The sequence below is a fragment of the Typopeltis vanoorti genome, chromosome 4 (assembly GCF_054136105.1).
Source record: "Typopeltis vanoorti isolate ZY-2024b chromosome 4, IOZ_Tvanoo_1.0, whole genome shotgun sequence".
Lineage (NCBI taxonomy): Eukaryota > Metazoa > Arthropoda > Arachnida > Uropygi > Thelyphonidae > Typopeltis > Typopeltis vanoorti.
Window position 1 is genome coordinate 21,513,940 of NC_143552.1, and position 15,719 is coordinate 21,529,658.

A 15,719-nucleotide genomic window follows, 5' to 3' on the forward strand; every position below is an offset into this window, starting at 1 on the left:
CAATGGAAACCAGGAGACCAGACCTGTGCACAGTAATCCAAGTGAGGTCTTATCAAGGCCTTGTAAAGATGCAAAATTTGGAGGCACTAACCAAAATTGAGTGCAAAAGATACAGTATTTAAAGCATTGTTTCTCAACGTGGGCAATTAGAAAATGATGTTGCATTCGTCACCTCATCACTGATATACTCAAAACACTCACCATTGTCGGTGAGGGAGGACCTCAAAATCTTTGAGGCGTTGAGGTGGGGGCATGGTCCAAAAAACATTGAAAAATACTGATTTAAAGGAAGGACAGACAAGATGTTTGTGTATAAGGATGGGTGCTGCTAATGATATCAAAGGATTTGAACCTAGTCAGTGTGGAAAGTATGAATGCAGCGTTAGTAAGAGTGTTCATGTAGCAGTGAGTTTAAGACTGTTTGGTGTGAGCTAGAGTCTGATAATGTGAAATACATGGTGGAGTGTTGTTACAGATCTAGTGGATCATTTGCTGGTGAAGAAGAAATGATATTGGGAGTGATTTTGTGGGAGACATAGCTGTTTGCTGCTGATGATGCAAAGATAGGTGGAACAGTTAGATCGTATCAAGTAGGCCTTGATACGATCTCACCTAGATTGTTGTACACAGGTCCAGTCTTGTGTGTTCTGGGTAATTCAAATGTTAAATATGATATCAAGATTGTGGAATATAGATCATGAGGATTTTGCTAGACCAACAGATTTCGAAAAGGGTCATGTATAGCATACTGGTAGATGGGATTTTTCATGTTATAGAAGACATGGAGAAGAGGATGAGAGCCTGGAGTTTTGTTAATGATAATAATAATATTTATATATAAAAAAAAACAGAGATTAAAGTTGTAATAACATGGAAATTAAAATAAAAAGATGATACTGATAATATGTTCCCATTGTTGTAATGTATATCACAATAATCAAAGTTAATCAGCCAAATAATTATGACTAAAGAACCTGCAGTTCTAGAATTACAGCATATGATTTTTAGTGACTGCATTTTTGTCACCAAGAGTCTATTTATTTAAAGATCAGTGGATTCACTTAGAGTGTGAAAGTATGAATTTCTAGTATTAAAAATTCCTTGCAATGAATCCTTGGTGACAATAAGTAGATATTCCAGTTTTAATGATTCAGGAGTGCAATTATTGAAACTCAGTACTGATATTAAGTATACTAACTCATTATGGTCCCATTTTGTCCTTTGTTCCAGTAGTTTGCTTTCTACTGATGGCTCTTCCTATTCATTATTTTGTCATCTAGTCATCAAAATGCATAACAAAACATTGAGTTAAATATAATAGCGGTATTATCTCTCCAAGTAATGTGAACTCTTCTGAGATTCAAGAATTATGCTTAATCAATGGTCAACCACAATCACGTGAATTTGCAAACCTCATTAGGTGATTTATAAATTTGCTACTTGATATAACATTGAAGTACTCATATTTAATATGCATCCTACTTGTGTGTATGAAATAATTGCAATAAAAACATGAGCTGTATATAAATTTTTTTTTCTCTTCTTCACAGTCCTGGTGCAATGCATTATCTGTAATGTCGTCTGAGTCATATATCAAAAAACAAATCCCATTAAGTAAATTTCTAAAAAAAAAAATAATAAATAAAAAATAAAAATGATAACCACAGTATTAATTTATTATTATGGCCTCTGTGGAGTCAAAAGACTCATCACGGGAGGTCCTTCCTAGGAAACACAAAGTCCATCATGACTCATCTTGGGAGGTCCCTCTTAGGAAACACAGTCTATCATACCACTCCTTAAACTCATTGACTGTTCTCGCTCTCACCACTCTATCAGGCAATGCATTCCATGGTTCAACCACCCTCCATACAAAGAAACCATTCCTCACCCTCTTGCTCACAGTTTCCTTTCGTAACTTCCAGGGATGGCCCCCTTGTCATCACTCCTTCCCGATGTTCAACCAAGCGAAAGACCTCCCCCAGTGTCAACCCTGTAACCACCTCTCAACAGCTTGAAAGTCTCAATCATATCACCTCTCCTTCTATCCACTAAACTCTGCCGTCCACATTCCTTAGCCAATCCTCATAACTAACGTTGTACAGTCCTGAAACCATCTTTGTTATCTGCCTTTGTACCTTTTCCACAGTTAATTTATCCCCTTCAAATCCTGGGGACCAAATCTGTGAACAATAGTCTAAGTGCAGAGTCTTATACAACGGAATGATAACTCTTTTATCTCTGCTGGTCAGTGTCCTTCTCATTATTGCAGCAATCTGCTGTGTTACCTTCACCATCTTTGCAATATGTCCCCTAAATTTCAGGTTTCTATCAATCATCAACCCCAGATCTCTTGTCTCCCCAACTTCCTCCAGTATAGCTCCTCCCATAGAGTATGCAGCATCCCATCATTGTGTCCCAAACCTCACATTTTGCTGCATTAAACTGACACCCCCATTCATTTGCCCATCTGTCTAGCTTATTCAAATCCCTTTGCAGGGCTACCATATCTGCACTTTTACTAATAACCATTCCCAGCTTCACATCATCTTCAAATCTTTTAATGAAAATTACCAAGGTTCTGCAACTTGAACAAATCTCAGGACACATACCAATTCAATGTCAGCAGAGTTCAAAATTGGTGCTTCTTACATTGATACATCAGTGGAAAAGAAATGGTACTAGCAAAAGAATTAGGTAGGTACCAGATCGACATAATAGATGTGACTAAAACAAAGAAGACAAAAACAGGTGAGATCTTTCTAAGCAACAAAACAAAATGTTATATTCAGCAATAACAATCAGGGAAAAGGGGGAGTGGCTACAGTATTCGACACTAAATATGATGATCTTCTTGAATGTCAGGCAATATCAAGTAGAGTGGTTGGGACAAATATCAGAGTGGGAACCTGGACAATGAGACTTATTTGTGCTTATGATCCCACAAAAGGTTCTTCCAAGGAAGAAATGGAGGAATTTTTTGAGGCATTAGCAAAGGCAACTGGCACAATGAAAAAGGAAAAGTTTTGTTGAAGATCTACACAGCAGAATAGGAAATGATTACCTGACATATAGAAATGCTTTGGGGAAAATTTGGAGAAAAGTGCAAAGCTAATAATAATAGTAAATGCCTGCTGAATTTATGTTCAGGACATGGATTAATGATTACCAACACCATGTTCCAACATAAAAATGTGCAAATTCACATGGAGAGAAAATGCAAGAAATAAGAAACATCTCATTGACTATGTTATAGTTGTAGCAATGTTTTTCCACAGGTTCAGAAACTGGAACAAATCCCAGAACACATCCCACTTCAACATCAGCAGAGTTCAAAATTGCTGCTAACAATGTAAGAAGCATCAATGGAAAAGAAATGGAACTAGCAGAAGATGATTTAAAATTGAAAGTGATCACCATTTAGTTTTGAGCACATTAAAATTTCATATTGAAAAGAAGAGTGTATAAGAAAGTTTTAAAACAGATCAAAGTTGAGCAGCTTTCAGAGGTGAACTATAGACTCAAATACACAAATATCATAATGTGACCGGAACATTGGCCTGTTTCAGTCTCATTATCCATCCAATATCCCTTTTTGATGTCTACCCTGCCTTTTCTTTCCAATTGGCTTATATTTTAGTATTTCTTTACGGTATCAGGTGTTGGCCATTCGGTTTACATGTTCAATCCATTTTTGTTTATAATTGTTTAGTTTTTCTTATATTGATTTTGTTTTTAGTTCTTTTAAAATGTCTTCATTCTTTTTTGATCTAATAATGTGTATTTTGCAGTTCTTCTCATAAATCTCATTTCACTTGTTTTTATTCTTTGTTTATTGCCCAAATTTCACTGCCATATAATAATGTGGGCACTGTTAAAGTATTGTATATTTTTCATTATCTTTATATATATTCAATATTGCATGTAATAAAATATTAGGTATATTTATTCTTTGTAATATATCAAACAGTATATATCTTTTTACTTTGTCAAATGCTTTTTTGTAATCTATAAACAAAAGATGTTTCCAAATTAAATTCTCTTCTTTTTTTTCTATAAGTAGTTTTAAACAGAAAGCTGCATCCATTGTAGAGCGTCCTTTTCTAAATCCATTTTGACATTCTAATAATATTTTTTCACTGTATATTTTTAGTTTTTCATTAAGTATTCTGCTATATATTTTGTAGCATGTATTCAATAAACTAATACCTCTGTAGTTAGCAAGTTTTGTTTTATCCCCCTTTTTTAAGTATAGGTATTACTATGCTTGTATTCCATTCTATTGGTATTTGTTCATTTGTATATATTTTATTTAAAAATTTTAGTAATCTTTGATGAAATTTTTTTTCCACCAAATTTATACAGTTTGGAGTTTATCCCATCTTCTCCTGCTGATTTGCCATTTTTTTATTTTATTTAGGTTGTCCTTTAATTCTTTCATTGTTATCATATCATTTAAGGTATTTTGTAAGTTTCTGATGTAATTATTTTTGATGCCAGTATTATCTGTCCAAAGATCTGTAAAGTAATCCAAGAATTCTTCATCATCATCAAATTCCTGCCATGTACCCTCAAGGGGTGTACAGGATATGACAGTACTACATGAAAAAATTACATCATTACTAACTTCCTATCTACAATTTTCCTCCAAATCAGTCTGTTACTTGTCAAGACTCCAACATTATCAGATCTTATATTTCTGTCGTCTAAGGCACTTTGTACCGTATCAATCCACCTATATCTTGGTCTTCCTCTGGGTCGTTTTCCTGCCAACCTGGCAGAGAACACTTGTTTTGCTAATCTTTCCTCTCCCATTCTATTTAGGTGACCATACTACCTGAGATTAGCTCTGCTAACACATTCCTGGATGGTGAAAATGTCAAGTTCTTTCCTAATATCCTCATTTTTAATATGATATTGCCATTGATGCCATCTGTTCACGCCTCTAATCTTTCTCAGGACTCTCATTACCTGCGGTCTCTAGTCTTTGGTCAAGTGTTTTACTTCTGACCCAGCTCTCAGATCCATAAGTTAAAACTGGTGTGAACACTGTCTTGTATACAGCTAATTTAGTGTTCCGACTAATTTCTTTTTTATTCCATATGAATTTATTCAATTGACTTCCCACCATACCAGCTTTGCTGATTCTGTTGTCTATTTCTATATTTAATTTACCATCTTCAGTAAAAATCGTGCCTAAGTAGCTGAAATGTTTTACTTGTTCCACAGGTTCTCCATTCACAACACAGTTGACATTTTCAATGATTCTGCCTATTTTCATTGTCTTTGTCTTTTTATTGCTGACCTTCATACCATATCTATTACAACAGCTATTCAATTTAGTCAGAGAATCTTGCAGACTTGTAGCGGATTTATTTAGAAGTATAACATCATCCGCATAAAGCAAAGAGCTGACATTAACATCTCCAATTTTGATATCAGGTTTAATACCACATTCCTTCATAATGTGATCCATATAGATAATGAATAACAGAGGGGATAATGTACATCCTTGTCTGACACCAGATTTAACATTAAACCATCTTCCTGTACTTCCTTCAATTCTAACTGCTGACTTACAACTCAAATAAAGACTAAGTATTGCTTGATGTTATGCCCCATTGACACCATATAACTGCAGCGTATTGAATAGCTTCTCTCTTGGCACCTTGTCATATGCCTTTTCCAAATCGACAAAACTTAAATACAGATCTTTGTTATATTCCCATGCTTTCTCGACTATTTCTCGTAAAGTGAAGATCTGATCCTGACAGCCTCTATTTGGCCTGAATCCAGCTTGTTCTTCACCAAGCTTTTCTTTCACAATTCTTTTCAACCGTTTCTCAAGTATACTTGCATAGATCTTGCCAGGAACACTCAGTAGGGAAATACCTCTGTAATTCTCACATTCAGTTTTATTTCCCTTTTTATATATGGGTACTATGAGAGCTCTACGCCAATCATCAGGAATTTGACCCTCTGTCCAGACTTTCTGAACTATGCAGTGCAGCCACTGTAAGACTCTTATACCACCATGCTTCAGCATTTCTGGTCGAATATCATCTACTCCTGCTGCCTTTCCACATTTCAAGCCTTTGATGGCTTTTTCTACTTCAAGTATGGATATGTAATCCTGACTGCATGCCTGGTCAGTGTTTTTTATCACTGTGTTGTCATCACAGCTTGATTCATTTAGCAGTTTTTCAAAGTAATTACTCCATACTTCAAGGATATCTTTTTCTCCTGTTTTCATGTCACCTTTATCATCTCTAATTCCTTTTACAGCGCTTCTTCAACAACCTCCAGAATATTTTGCTACCTTCTTGATATTTATTTTCTATATTCTTGCCAAAGTCCTCCCATGACTTTTGTTTAGCTAGTTTTACACACTGTTTAGCTTTCTTACATTTGTCTCTGTATTCTGTAAGAGTAAAAGCTGACTTATTTGCCAGGAACTTTTGATATGCTTTCTTCTTTTCCTTCACTGCCTCTTTAACTTCCTGTGTCCACCAGGGAGTTCTGATTTTTTTATCCTTACAGACAACCTCACCACATGCCTCTCTGGCAGAATCAATGTTTTCTTCAGAGTTTGCCACTGAATCTCCAAGGTTTGATTCCTGTTCTCAAATTCTTTCATTTTCTTTTCAATAATCTTGCTGTATTTTAGTCTGCAGTTCACATCTGAGAGCTGCTCAACTTTTATTCGCTTTAAAACTTTCTTACATGTTATTCTTTTCAATATGAAATTCAATTTTATCCTGCTCAAGACTAAATAGTGATCACTTCCAATTTCAAATCCTCTGTACACTCTGGTGTCCTGCACCAGGGAGAAAACATCACTATCAACAATAACATGGTCAATGAGACTTTTCTTATTCCTAGCCTCTTCTCTCCGTGTGAATTTGTACACATTTTTATGTTGGAACATGGTGTTAGTAATAACCAGTCCATGTCCTGAGCAGAAATCCAACAGATATTTGCCATTATTATTAGCTTTGCTATTTTCTCCAAATTTTCCCAAAATATTTTTGTATGCCTCACAATCATTTCCTACTCTGCTATATATGTAATCCAAGAATTCTTTTATATCTGCATTCATGTGTTTTAGTATTTTGTATGCACTGGGTCTTATTTTGTATATGTCATTTTCTAGATATGATACAAATTTTTCCCTGCTTTCTCTGTGTCTCTTTCTGGTTTCTCTTTTGACTACTGCTCATATTTTTTTATATTCAATTTCATCTGCTTGTTTTTTGCTACTTAGCCATCTTTTAAAAACTAGCTTTTGATATTTTTTGTGTGTTGCTAGACTTTCATATGCTGCTGATGCGATAATTTCTTTTATATTATTCCATTCTTTCCTAATGTCTTCATTTTCTTGTATTTTTTCTAAGTAATTATTAATCCTCTGTTGATGTAAATTTCTTATACTTGAATCATTTAGTAGTCTTACTTTGTAATTAGATTTTGTTTCTCTAGTTTGTTTATGTTTTTGTATTTTTTGTAGCCAGTTTTTGGTGAAATCTTAGTTTTGCCTGTACTAAATAGTGATCTGTGTCAATTTCTAACCCTCTTCTGACTTTAATGTCTAGAAAGAGGTTTGCTACTTTTTCATTTGCTATAAAGTAGTCTATTATAGATTTTTGTTCTCTTGCACACCACATATATTTATGTATATTTTTATGTTTGTAAAATGTATTCATTATTTTTAAATTATTATATATTGATAAATCAATGAGTCGCTTTCCATTTTTGTTTACTGTTCTCCAAATTTTTGTATATTATTGTTAATTTTTTTCGTTCCTGTTCTGGCATTAAGATCTCTGGCTATAATTATATGGTCTGTTTTATTTAATTTTTCATATATTCCTTGTAACTCTTTGTAAAAAGTAATCATTTTCTTCTTCAGGGGCATACACTCCAACAACTGTTAAATTTTCTTTATTTAATTTTAATTGCACTTCTAATATTCTTCCATTCCAGTATGTATAATGAGTTATTTTTGCTTTAATTGATTTATGGATCCAAATCATTACAAAAAATTTGTAATGATTTAAATGATAAAAAATATAAAACAAATACATGCAAAAAGCTTTTGCATGTATTTGTTTGTCCACTCCACTATATATGATATTGTAGTTAGCTGTTTCTTTTGTTCCTTTAAGTTTCTTTTTTGTTTCTGTAAGAACTGCAATTTCTATATTTTCGTAATTTAAAATTTTATCTAATTCTTCTTTTTTATGTGCTATGCTTCTAATGTTCCATGTAGCATATTTCACCACGTTTTTCTTTTTCCCAAGTTTCTTAGCCTTTTCCAGTTTGTGGTCGTTTTCTGTCCAGTTTGGATTTTATTGAGACTTGAAAATAATGTGTTTCCCTATGTCAAGTGACTAGCATGATGATAAGTATCCTAGTGGTGGGGCTGCTACCTTAAGACAACTAGGCTTGTCTTTTTTAGTAGATAGTGGAAACTACAGTTTGAGAGGAAAGAGTCACCCCCTCGCCCTTGAATTGTGCTCTAATAGCACTGGGGGGGAAGGAGTAAGAAGTAAGAGAGAGAGTAGAGGGAAAGAAGAGTAGAAGACCAGTCTCCAGATATGATATACCAAGTGTATATTGTACGAAGTAAGATCAGGTCTAGCTTGGATATCTCGGGTTTGCCATGCCCATACTCACCAATGTGAGCCCTGAGAATCACAAATATCATTGAAGAAAAAAGTGAAAAAGTTTGAAAACAAGAACCAAACTTTGGAGATTCAGTGGCAATCACCGAAGAAAACATTGATTCAGCCAGAGAGGCATGTGGTGTGTCTGTAAGGATAGAAAAAATCAGAACTGCATAGTGGACTCATAAATAGGCAGTCAAAAAAAAGAGGAACACATATCATAAGTTCCTGACAAGTACGTCAGCTTGTGCTCTTAGAGAATACAGAGAAATAAAAATGTAAGAAAGTGAAGCACTCTGTAAAACCAGCTAAACAAAAGTCATAGAAAATAAATATCTGAAAGAGGGCAAAATATTCTGGAGGCTATTGAAAAAGGTTAGAAATGGAGAAAAGAGTACTGTAAAAGGAATCAGAGATGATAAAAGTGACATTAAAACTGAAGATAAAGATATTCTAGATGCAGTCAAACAGCAGTCAGGTGGTTGAAAACTCCCAACAGGAATGTAGTCAGGAATACATATCCATACTTGAAGTAGAAAATGTTACCTAGAACCTGAAATGTGGAAAGGCAGGCAGTTAGAGTAAATTCGACAAGAAATGCCCAATTAATGGAGGGATAGAAGGTATACAGTTGCTGCATTGCATAATTCAGAAGGCCTGGTCAGTGGGTCGAATTCTGGATGATTGGAGCAAAGCTCTCATAGTACCCATCTATAAAAAAAATTTTAAAAAAAATTTAAAAAAAGTAAATAAAACTGAATGTGAGAATTACAGAGGTATTTCCCTACTGAGTTTTCTTGGTAAGATTTATGGAAGTATACTTGAGAAACAGCTAAGAAAACTTGTGGAAGGGAAGCTTGGTGAAGAACAAGCTAGATTCAGGCCAAATAGAGGTTTCAGGATTAGATTTTTAGATTAAGCCAAATAGTTGAGAAATCTTGGGAATATAATTAGGATTTGTATTTAAGTTTGACTGATCTGGAAATGGCATATAACAAGATGCCAAGAGAAAAGCTCTTCAAAACACTATAGTTATATGGTGTAAATGGAACATTATATCAGCAGTATATAGTCTATTTAAGCTGTAAGTCAGCAGTTAGAATTGGAGGGAATACAGGAAGATGGTTTGATATTTAATCAGGTGTGTGACAAGGGTGCACTTTATCTCTACTGTTATTCATTATCTATATGGATCACATTATGAAGGAAAATGGTATTAAATCTGATATCAAAATTGGCAATGTTAATTTTAGATCTTTATTTTATGCATATGATGTTATACTTCTGAATAAATCCAGTCTGCAAGATTCCCTGACTAAATTGAATAATTGTTATAATAAATTTAGTATAAAAATCAGCAGTAAAAAGACAAAGACATTTGAAAATATCAACTGCATCCTGAATAGTGAACTTATAGAACATGTAAAACATTTCAGCTACATGGAAATAGACAACAGAATTAGTAAAGCTGGAATGGTAGGAAGTCAGCTGGATAAATTTATATGGAATAAGAAAGAAATTAGCCAAAATACTAAACTAGCAGTATACAAGACAGTGTTATTACTATTTATGTGTGCACTCCATGGAGTCAAAAGACTCATTGCGGGAGACACACTCTATCTATTGTGTTAATATATCTCCTTAAACCGATTCACTGTTTGGGGCGCTCACAACCACCTTTGGCAATCCATTCCACTCATTCACCACTCTCCAAGTAAAGAACCTGGTCTGCACACTCTTAGACAACTTCCAAGTGTAAACCCTTGTTTTCTTCCTACTCCCCTTGTATTGAAAAATTTCTTGTGTCAGTCTTATAGAATCCCTTTAGTAAGTTTATAGCCTTATAAAGAGGGATAAAATCCCCATATCTTTACATGTCAATATGTTCTTCAGCATCCAAGTAATCCTCTGAGCTATTTTGCCAACTTTCAATATGTCCTCTGAATTTCAAATCTATATCCACCATCAATCCCAGATCCTCAGTCTCATCAATTTCCTGGCACCATCAATATGATAAGTGTGTAATATTTTTATCCTGAAGTGCGTTACATTTTAAAACAATAAGTTGACAACCATTGTACTTTGTGCACACTGCCAATTTATTTAAATCATATATCTACATCACCTTTATCAACTATTGCCCTCCTCATGCTGGACTTTACAAAGGCATTTGACAGAATACCCATTTCCTTTATCCAATTCTGCTGTCACCTTATTATAAAATGTTAATAAATTATTGAGGCATACTAACCTTTTACAAAGCCATGCTGTCCCCCTATGGGATATCATATTCCTATCCATCCATTCCCGAATTTTCCTTTTAACCAACTTTTCCAACACCTTAAACACCACTGCAGAGATACTAATTGGTCTGTAATTTGCTACTTCTGTCTTGAAGCCTCCTTTATTTATATAATAGAACTATCTTACTCTCTTTCCCACTCCCTTGGAACCTTGCCAAAGCTGAGACTTAAACAACTTAGTTCACTTGCACATTCTCTTGTAGCACATGAGCTATACCATCCAGGCCAATGCTGTATTCACAGAGCACCTCTACTTCATCTATCTCAATGCTCACATCTGTCTATGATATGTCACCAGAGTGACTTCAAAATCACCACCTGGATGATATACCCTTGCAGAGTGATCATTTAGTAACTAAACTATTTCTTCTGCTTCTGTCACTTTCCTACCATCAGCACTGAGTAAAGTTATCTTTCCATAATCATTTTTTCTCTTACTTGCTACGTTGTGAAAAAACTCTTTTGGATTTACTTTAGCTTGCTTAGCTAATTTTCTCTCAAAATTAGCTAAGCAAGTTTTGTTGTTTATATTCTTTCTACAATGCTTTCTTTTTTTGCATCTTATGCTTTATATTGTTAATCATCCACTTAATCCCTACTCAGTTTACCCTCCTGACCCTGGGTATGCACTAATGACATTCATTCCATTTAATCTCTTATGTCATAGCACTGCTCCAAGTTGCCTCCTAAGTTTGTCATAATTTCCAGCTATGTAGTTCCATATAAACCCTTTCTTGACTGAAATTTCCACATGTTGAGCAATCGTTATTAATCATTATTAACCAGGACAAGGCACTACATGGTCACTTTTGCCGATTGGACATAGAATTGCTACTGCAGTTATAGATAGATCTTCTGATGCCCTTACCAGATCCAACACACTCAAACCCCTGATCCCTTTTGTCATGTGCTGTTTCAGGTGATTATTCTTAGTAACTGTATAAATTCCATTTCGCCATGTGCTCTTTCTAATTTATATCACCATAGTTGAAGTCTCCCATGATAATTGCATGGCTTGCACTCGTGTTAATCTGCTGATACATGTCATCCATATCTTCTGGATCCCCAGGTGTATATCTGCAACCAACAGTATATTTTATCCTCTATTGGCCTCTATCTTGCACTAGACAGCCTCAAATGAACCATTTCCATTAGATCTAAATCTTCCTTAACTTCTATTTTTGTTGGTTGGAGTTCTTCAGCTATCATTATTAATACCCCCTTCCCTCCTCCTGCCCTATTTCTGCTATCCTCTCTGAAATTACAATATCCGTTATGTTCTATCACTGTAACTGTATCATTCTCTGACACCCAGGTCTCACTGATGTCAATAATTTTTTGGCAAAGTTGAGCTGACCAATACTAAAAACTACCCTCCTTTATTTCTGATACTTTGGGCATTTGTGTACATGCATTGGTGTTCAAGAGCTGGATTAGAAATAAAACACTTGATCAAAGACTGGAGACCTCTGATATTGGAGTTCTGAGGAAGATTAGTATAGTGAACAGATGGTATCAATGGCAGTACCACATTAAAAATGAGGATATTAGTAAAGAACTTTCCATTGTTAGCATTCAGGAATGTGTTAGTGGAGCTAATCTCAGATGGTATGATCACTTAAACAGAATGGGAGAGAAAAGATTGGCAAAACAAGTGTTCTTTGCCAGGTTGGCAGTCAAAAGATCCAGAGGAAGGCCAAGATGTATATGGATTGATATAGCAAAAAGCACCTTAAAAGATAGAAATATAAGATCTATTAATATTAGAGTCTTGACATATAACAGATTAATTTCGATGAAAATTGTTGATCTAAAGTTAGTAATGGTGTAACTTTTTCATGTAGTACTATCCTGATCACTCAGGGATGTTCAGGATAGTACTGAATTCCCGATATGTAACCCCTGAGAGTACATATCAGGAATTCAATGATGATGATGATGAAAATTATAAATATTTCATGCTGAAAATAACAGTACATCATCAGTAGGTGGAAACAACCAGCAAATCAAAGAACAAGAATTCAAAGTACATACAACAATTGGTTTATCAGTTAAAAACGGTTACTGTGTGGTGCTAAAAACGAATATTAACAATAAATAATATTAACTATTTTTGATATTTACATAAAATGAGAATCTCCCAGACTTCTGGGTGTGTGGGGGGGGGGGGGAATCATTCTAATTCCAGTTAGGCTGATGTAAAAGGACTCAAATAAAAGCATTCATATTTAAAACTGCTTCTATGAAGAAGATAAGCTTCATCCCACAGGATGAAGATATTTTTGTCATTATTATGCTGTGTGAAACCAGACTTTGGAGGTTTTATGTATTCAGTGTGGTACTGATGTTCATTAATTCTTTTTTCCACAGAATGACCTGTCTGCTAAAATATGTCAAATTACGTTCACAAGAGATCTGCTAAACACCAACTAAAGATAGAAGTGACAGTTTTTCTGTTGTAGATGTAACAGATGAGAAATTTTGTTGATAGGAAAATATGTGGGATGAAAGTGAAACTTCTTCAAAATTCTACCTATAGGTTCAGAGATACCAGAAATATAAAGGATTGGAACCCTGTCTGTCAAAAAAAATAAAAGATTAGATTAATTATTATCAGTTGATAATAAAGATGCTGTTTAGTTTGGAAAAATAAAAATTAGTTCACATCCCACTGTAAGGTTGTTAAGAATCTTTGTAAGCTGAGTTAGATAGTCTCGTATAAAGTTGAAGGGTTTTCATCCTGCAAAGGCTGTCAAACCAACCACACCACAAAATAATGCAACTTGACAGACACAGCAAACTGTGCAGATAGGATTAATCACCCTATCAGAGTTTGGGTTATCAAAACCAGTAAGCCATTTACTGGTTTTGATAAGCCATTGAACCTAAACACATGGCCTGAGATGAGATGAGAGACTGTCTAACTGCACTCTTAGATCCTCAGTGTTCTCTCTCTCTGTATGTCTTCAGTTTTAATCAAGAATTCTGTTAAATTTCATATAAATTATAGTACATTGTGAGCAATTTTTGTTTCAATAATAATTGAAAAATTATTATTGAAACAAAAATTCTTGAAGTTTCAGGGAGGCAAATCTTGATGTTGGATTTTTCAGTGAATTCTCCCTTTCTTCTCACTCTAGTATTCCTATAACCAGTTGTTTTTTGATGAATAATTCTTATGTATTTACTTAAATATAAAGAGCTAATAAGCTTCATTTCGGCGATATAAACATTATTTAAATTAAGGGGATATTAAATCCCACATTGTTTTAAAACCGAATAAGAAACTCAAAAATTGGAATCAGAGAGTTTCATGCCGAATATAGTAAACTATAAAGTATCGGCGACCACTAGCGTGAGCTAATGCAAGTGACCCTAGTACATAGTACAATACCGGAGAACTCGCAGCAAAGTCGGTAAAGTTCTGATCGCTATTCTTAGGTATTTTCCATAATGTAAAAACACATTTCCTAGGAAATGTATGCTGTTATTACATTATGGTGGGAGGTCACTACCCAGACCGGTTTCAGCCTTTTTTGAGGCTTCATCAGTGAGTAGCTAGACCAAATTAATACCAAAGTTTTATGTATTCAGTGTGGTACTGATGTTCATTAATTCTTTTTTCCACAGAATGACCTGTCTGCTAAAATATGTCAAATTACGTTCACAAGAGATCTGCTAAACACCAACTAAAGATAGAAGTGACAGTTTTTCTGTTGTAGATGTAACAGATGAGAAATTTTGTTGATAGGAAAATATGTGGGATGAAAGTGAAACTTCTTCAAAATTCTACCTATAGGTTCAGAGATACCAGAAATATAAAGGATTGGAACCCTGTCTGTCAAAAAAAATAAAAGATTAGATTAATTATTATCAGTTGATAATAAAGATGCTGTTTAGTTTGGAAAAATAAAAATTAGTTCACATCCCACTGTAAGGTTGTTAAGAATCTTTGTAAGCTGAGTTAGATAGTCTCGTATAAAGTTGAAGGGTTTTCATCCTGCAAAGGCTGTCAAACCAACCACACCACAAAATAATGCAACTTGACAGACACAGTAAACTGTGCAGATAGGATTAATCACCCTATCAGAGTTTGGGTTATCAAAACCAGTAAGCCATTTACTGGTTTTGATAAGCCATTGAACCTAAACACATGGCCTGAGATGAGATGAGAGACTGTCTAACTGCACTCTTAGATCCTCAGTGTTCTCTCTCTCTGTATGTCTTCAGTTTTAATCAAGAATTCTGTTAAATTTCATATAAATTATAGTACATTGTGAGCAATTTTTGTTTCAATAATAATTGAAAAATTATTATTGAAACAAAAATTCTTGAAGTTTCAGGGAGGCAAATCTTGATGTTGGATTTTTCAGTGAATTCTCCCTTTCTTCTCACTCTAGTATTCCTATAACCAGTTGTTTTTTGATGAATAATTCTTATGTATTTACTTAAATATAAAGAGCTAATAAGCTTCATTTCGGCGATATAAACATTATTTAAATTAAGGGGATATTAAATCCCACATTGTTTTAAAACCGAATAAGAAACTCAAAAATTGGAATCAGAGAGTTTCATGCCGAATATAGTAAACTATAAAGTATCGGCGACCACTAGCGTGAGCTAATGCAAGTGACCCTAGTACATAGTACAATACCGGAGAACTCGCAGCAAAGTCGGTAAAGTTCTGATCGCTATTCTTAGGTATTTTCCATAATGTAAAAACACATTTCCTAGGAAATGTATGCTGTTA

The 15,719-nt window shown here is 34.4% G+C and overlaps 1 protein-coding gene across 3 annotated transcripts in view; it reads left to right on the forward strand.

Moving 5' to 3' along the window:
* Positions 1-15,719, forward strand: part of LOC150107156 (uncharacterized) — a 149,315-nt gene that overhangs the window by 132,781 nt on the left and 815 nt on the right. The window lies entirely within an intron of this gene.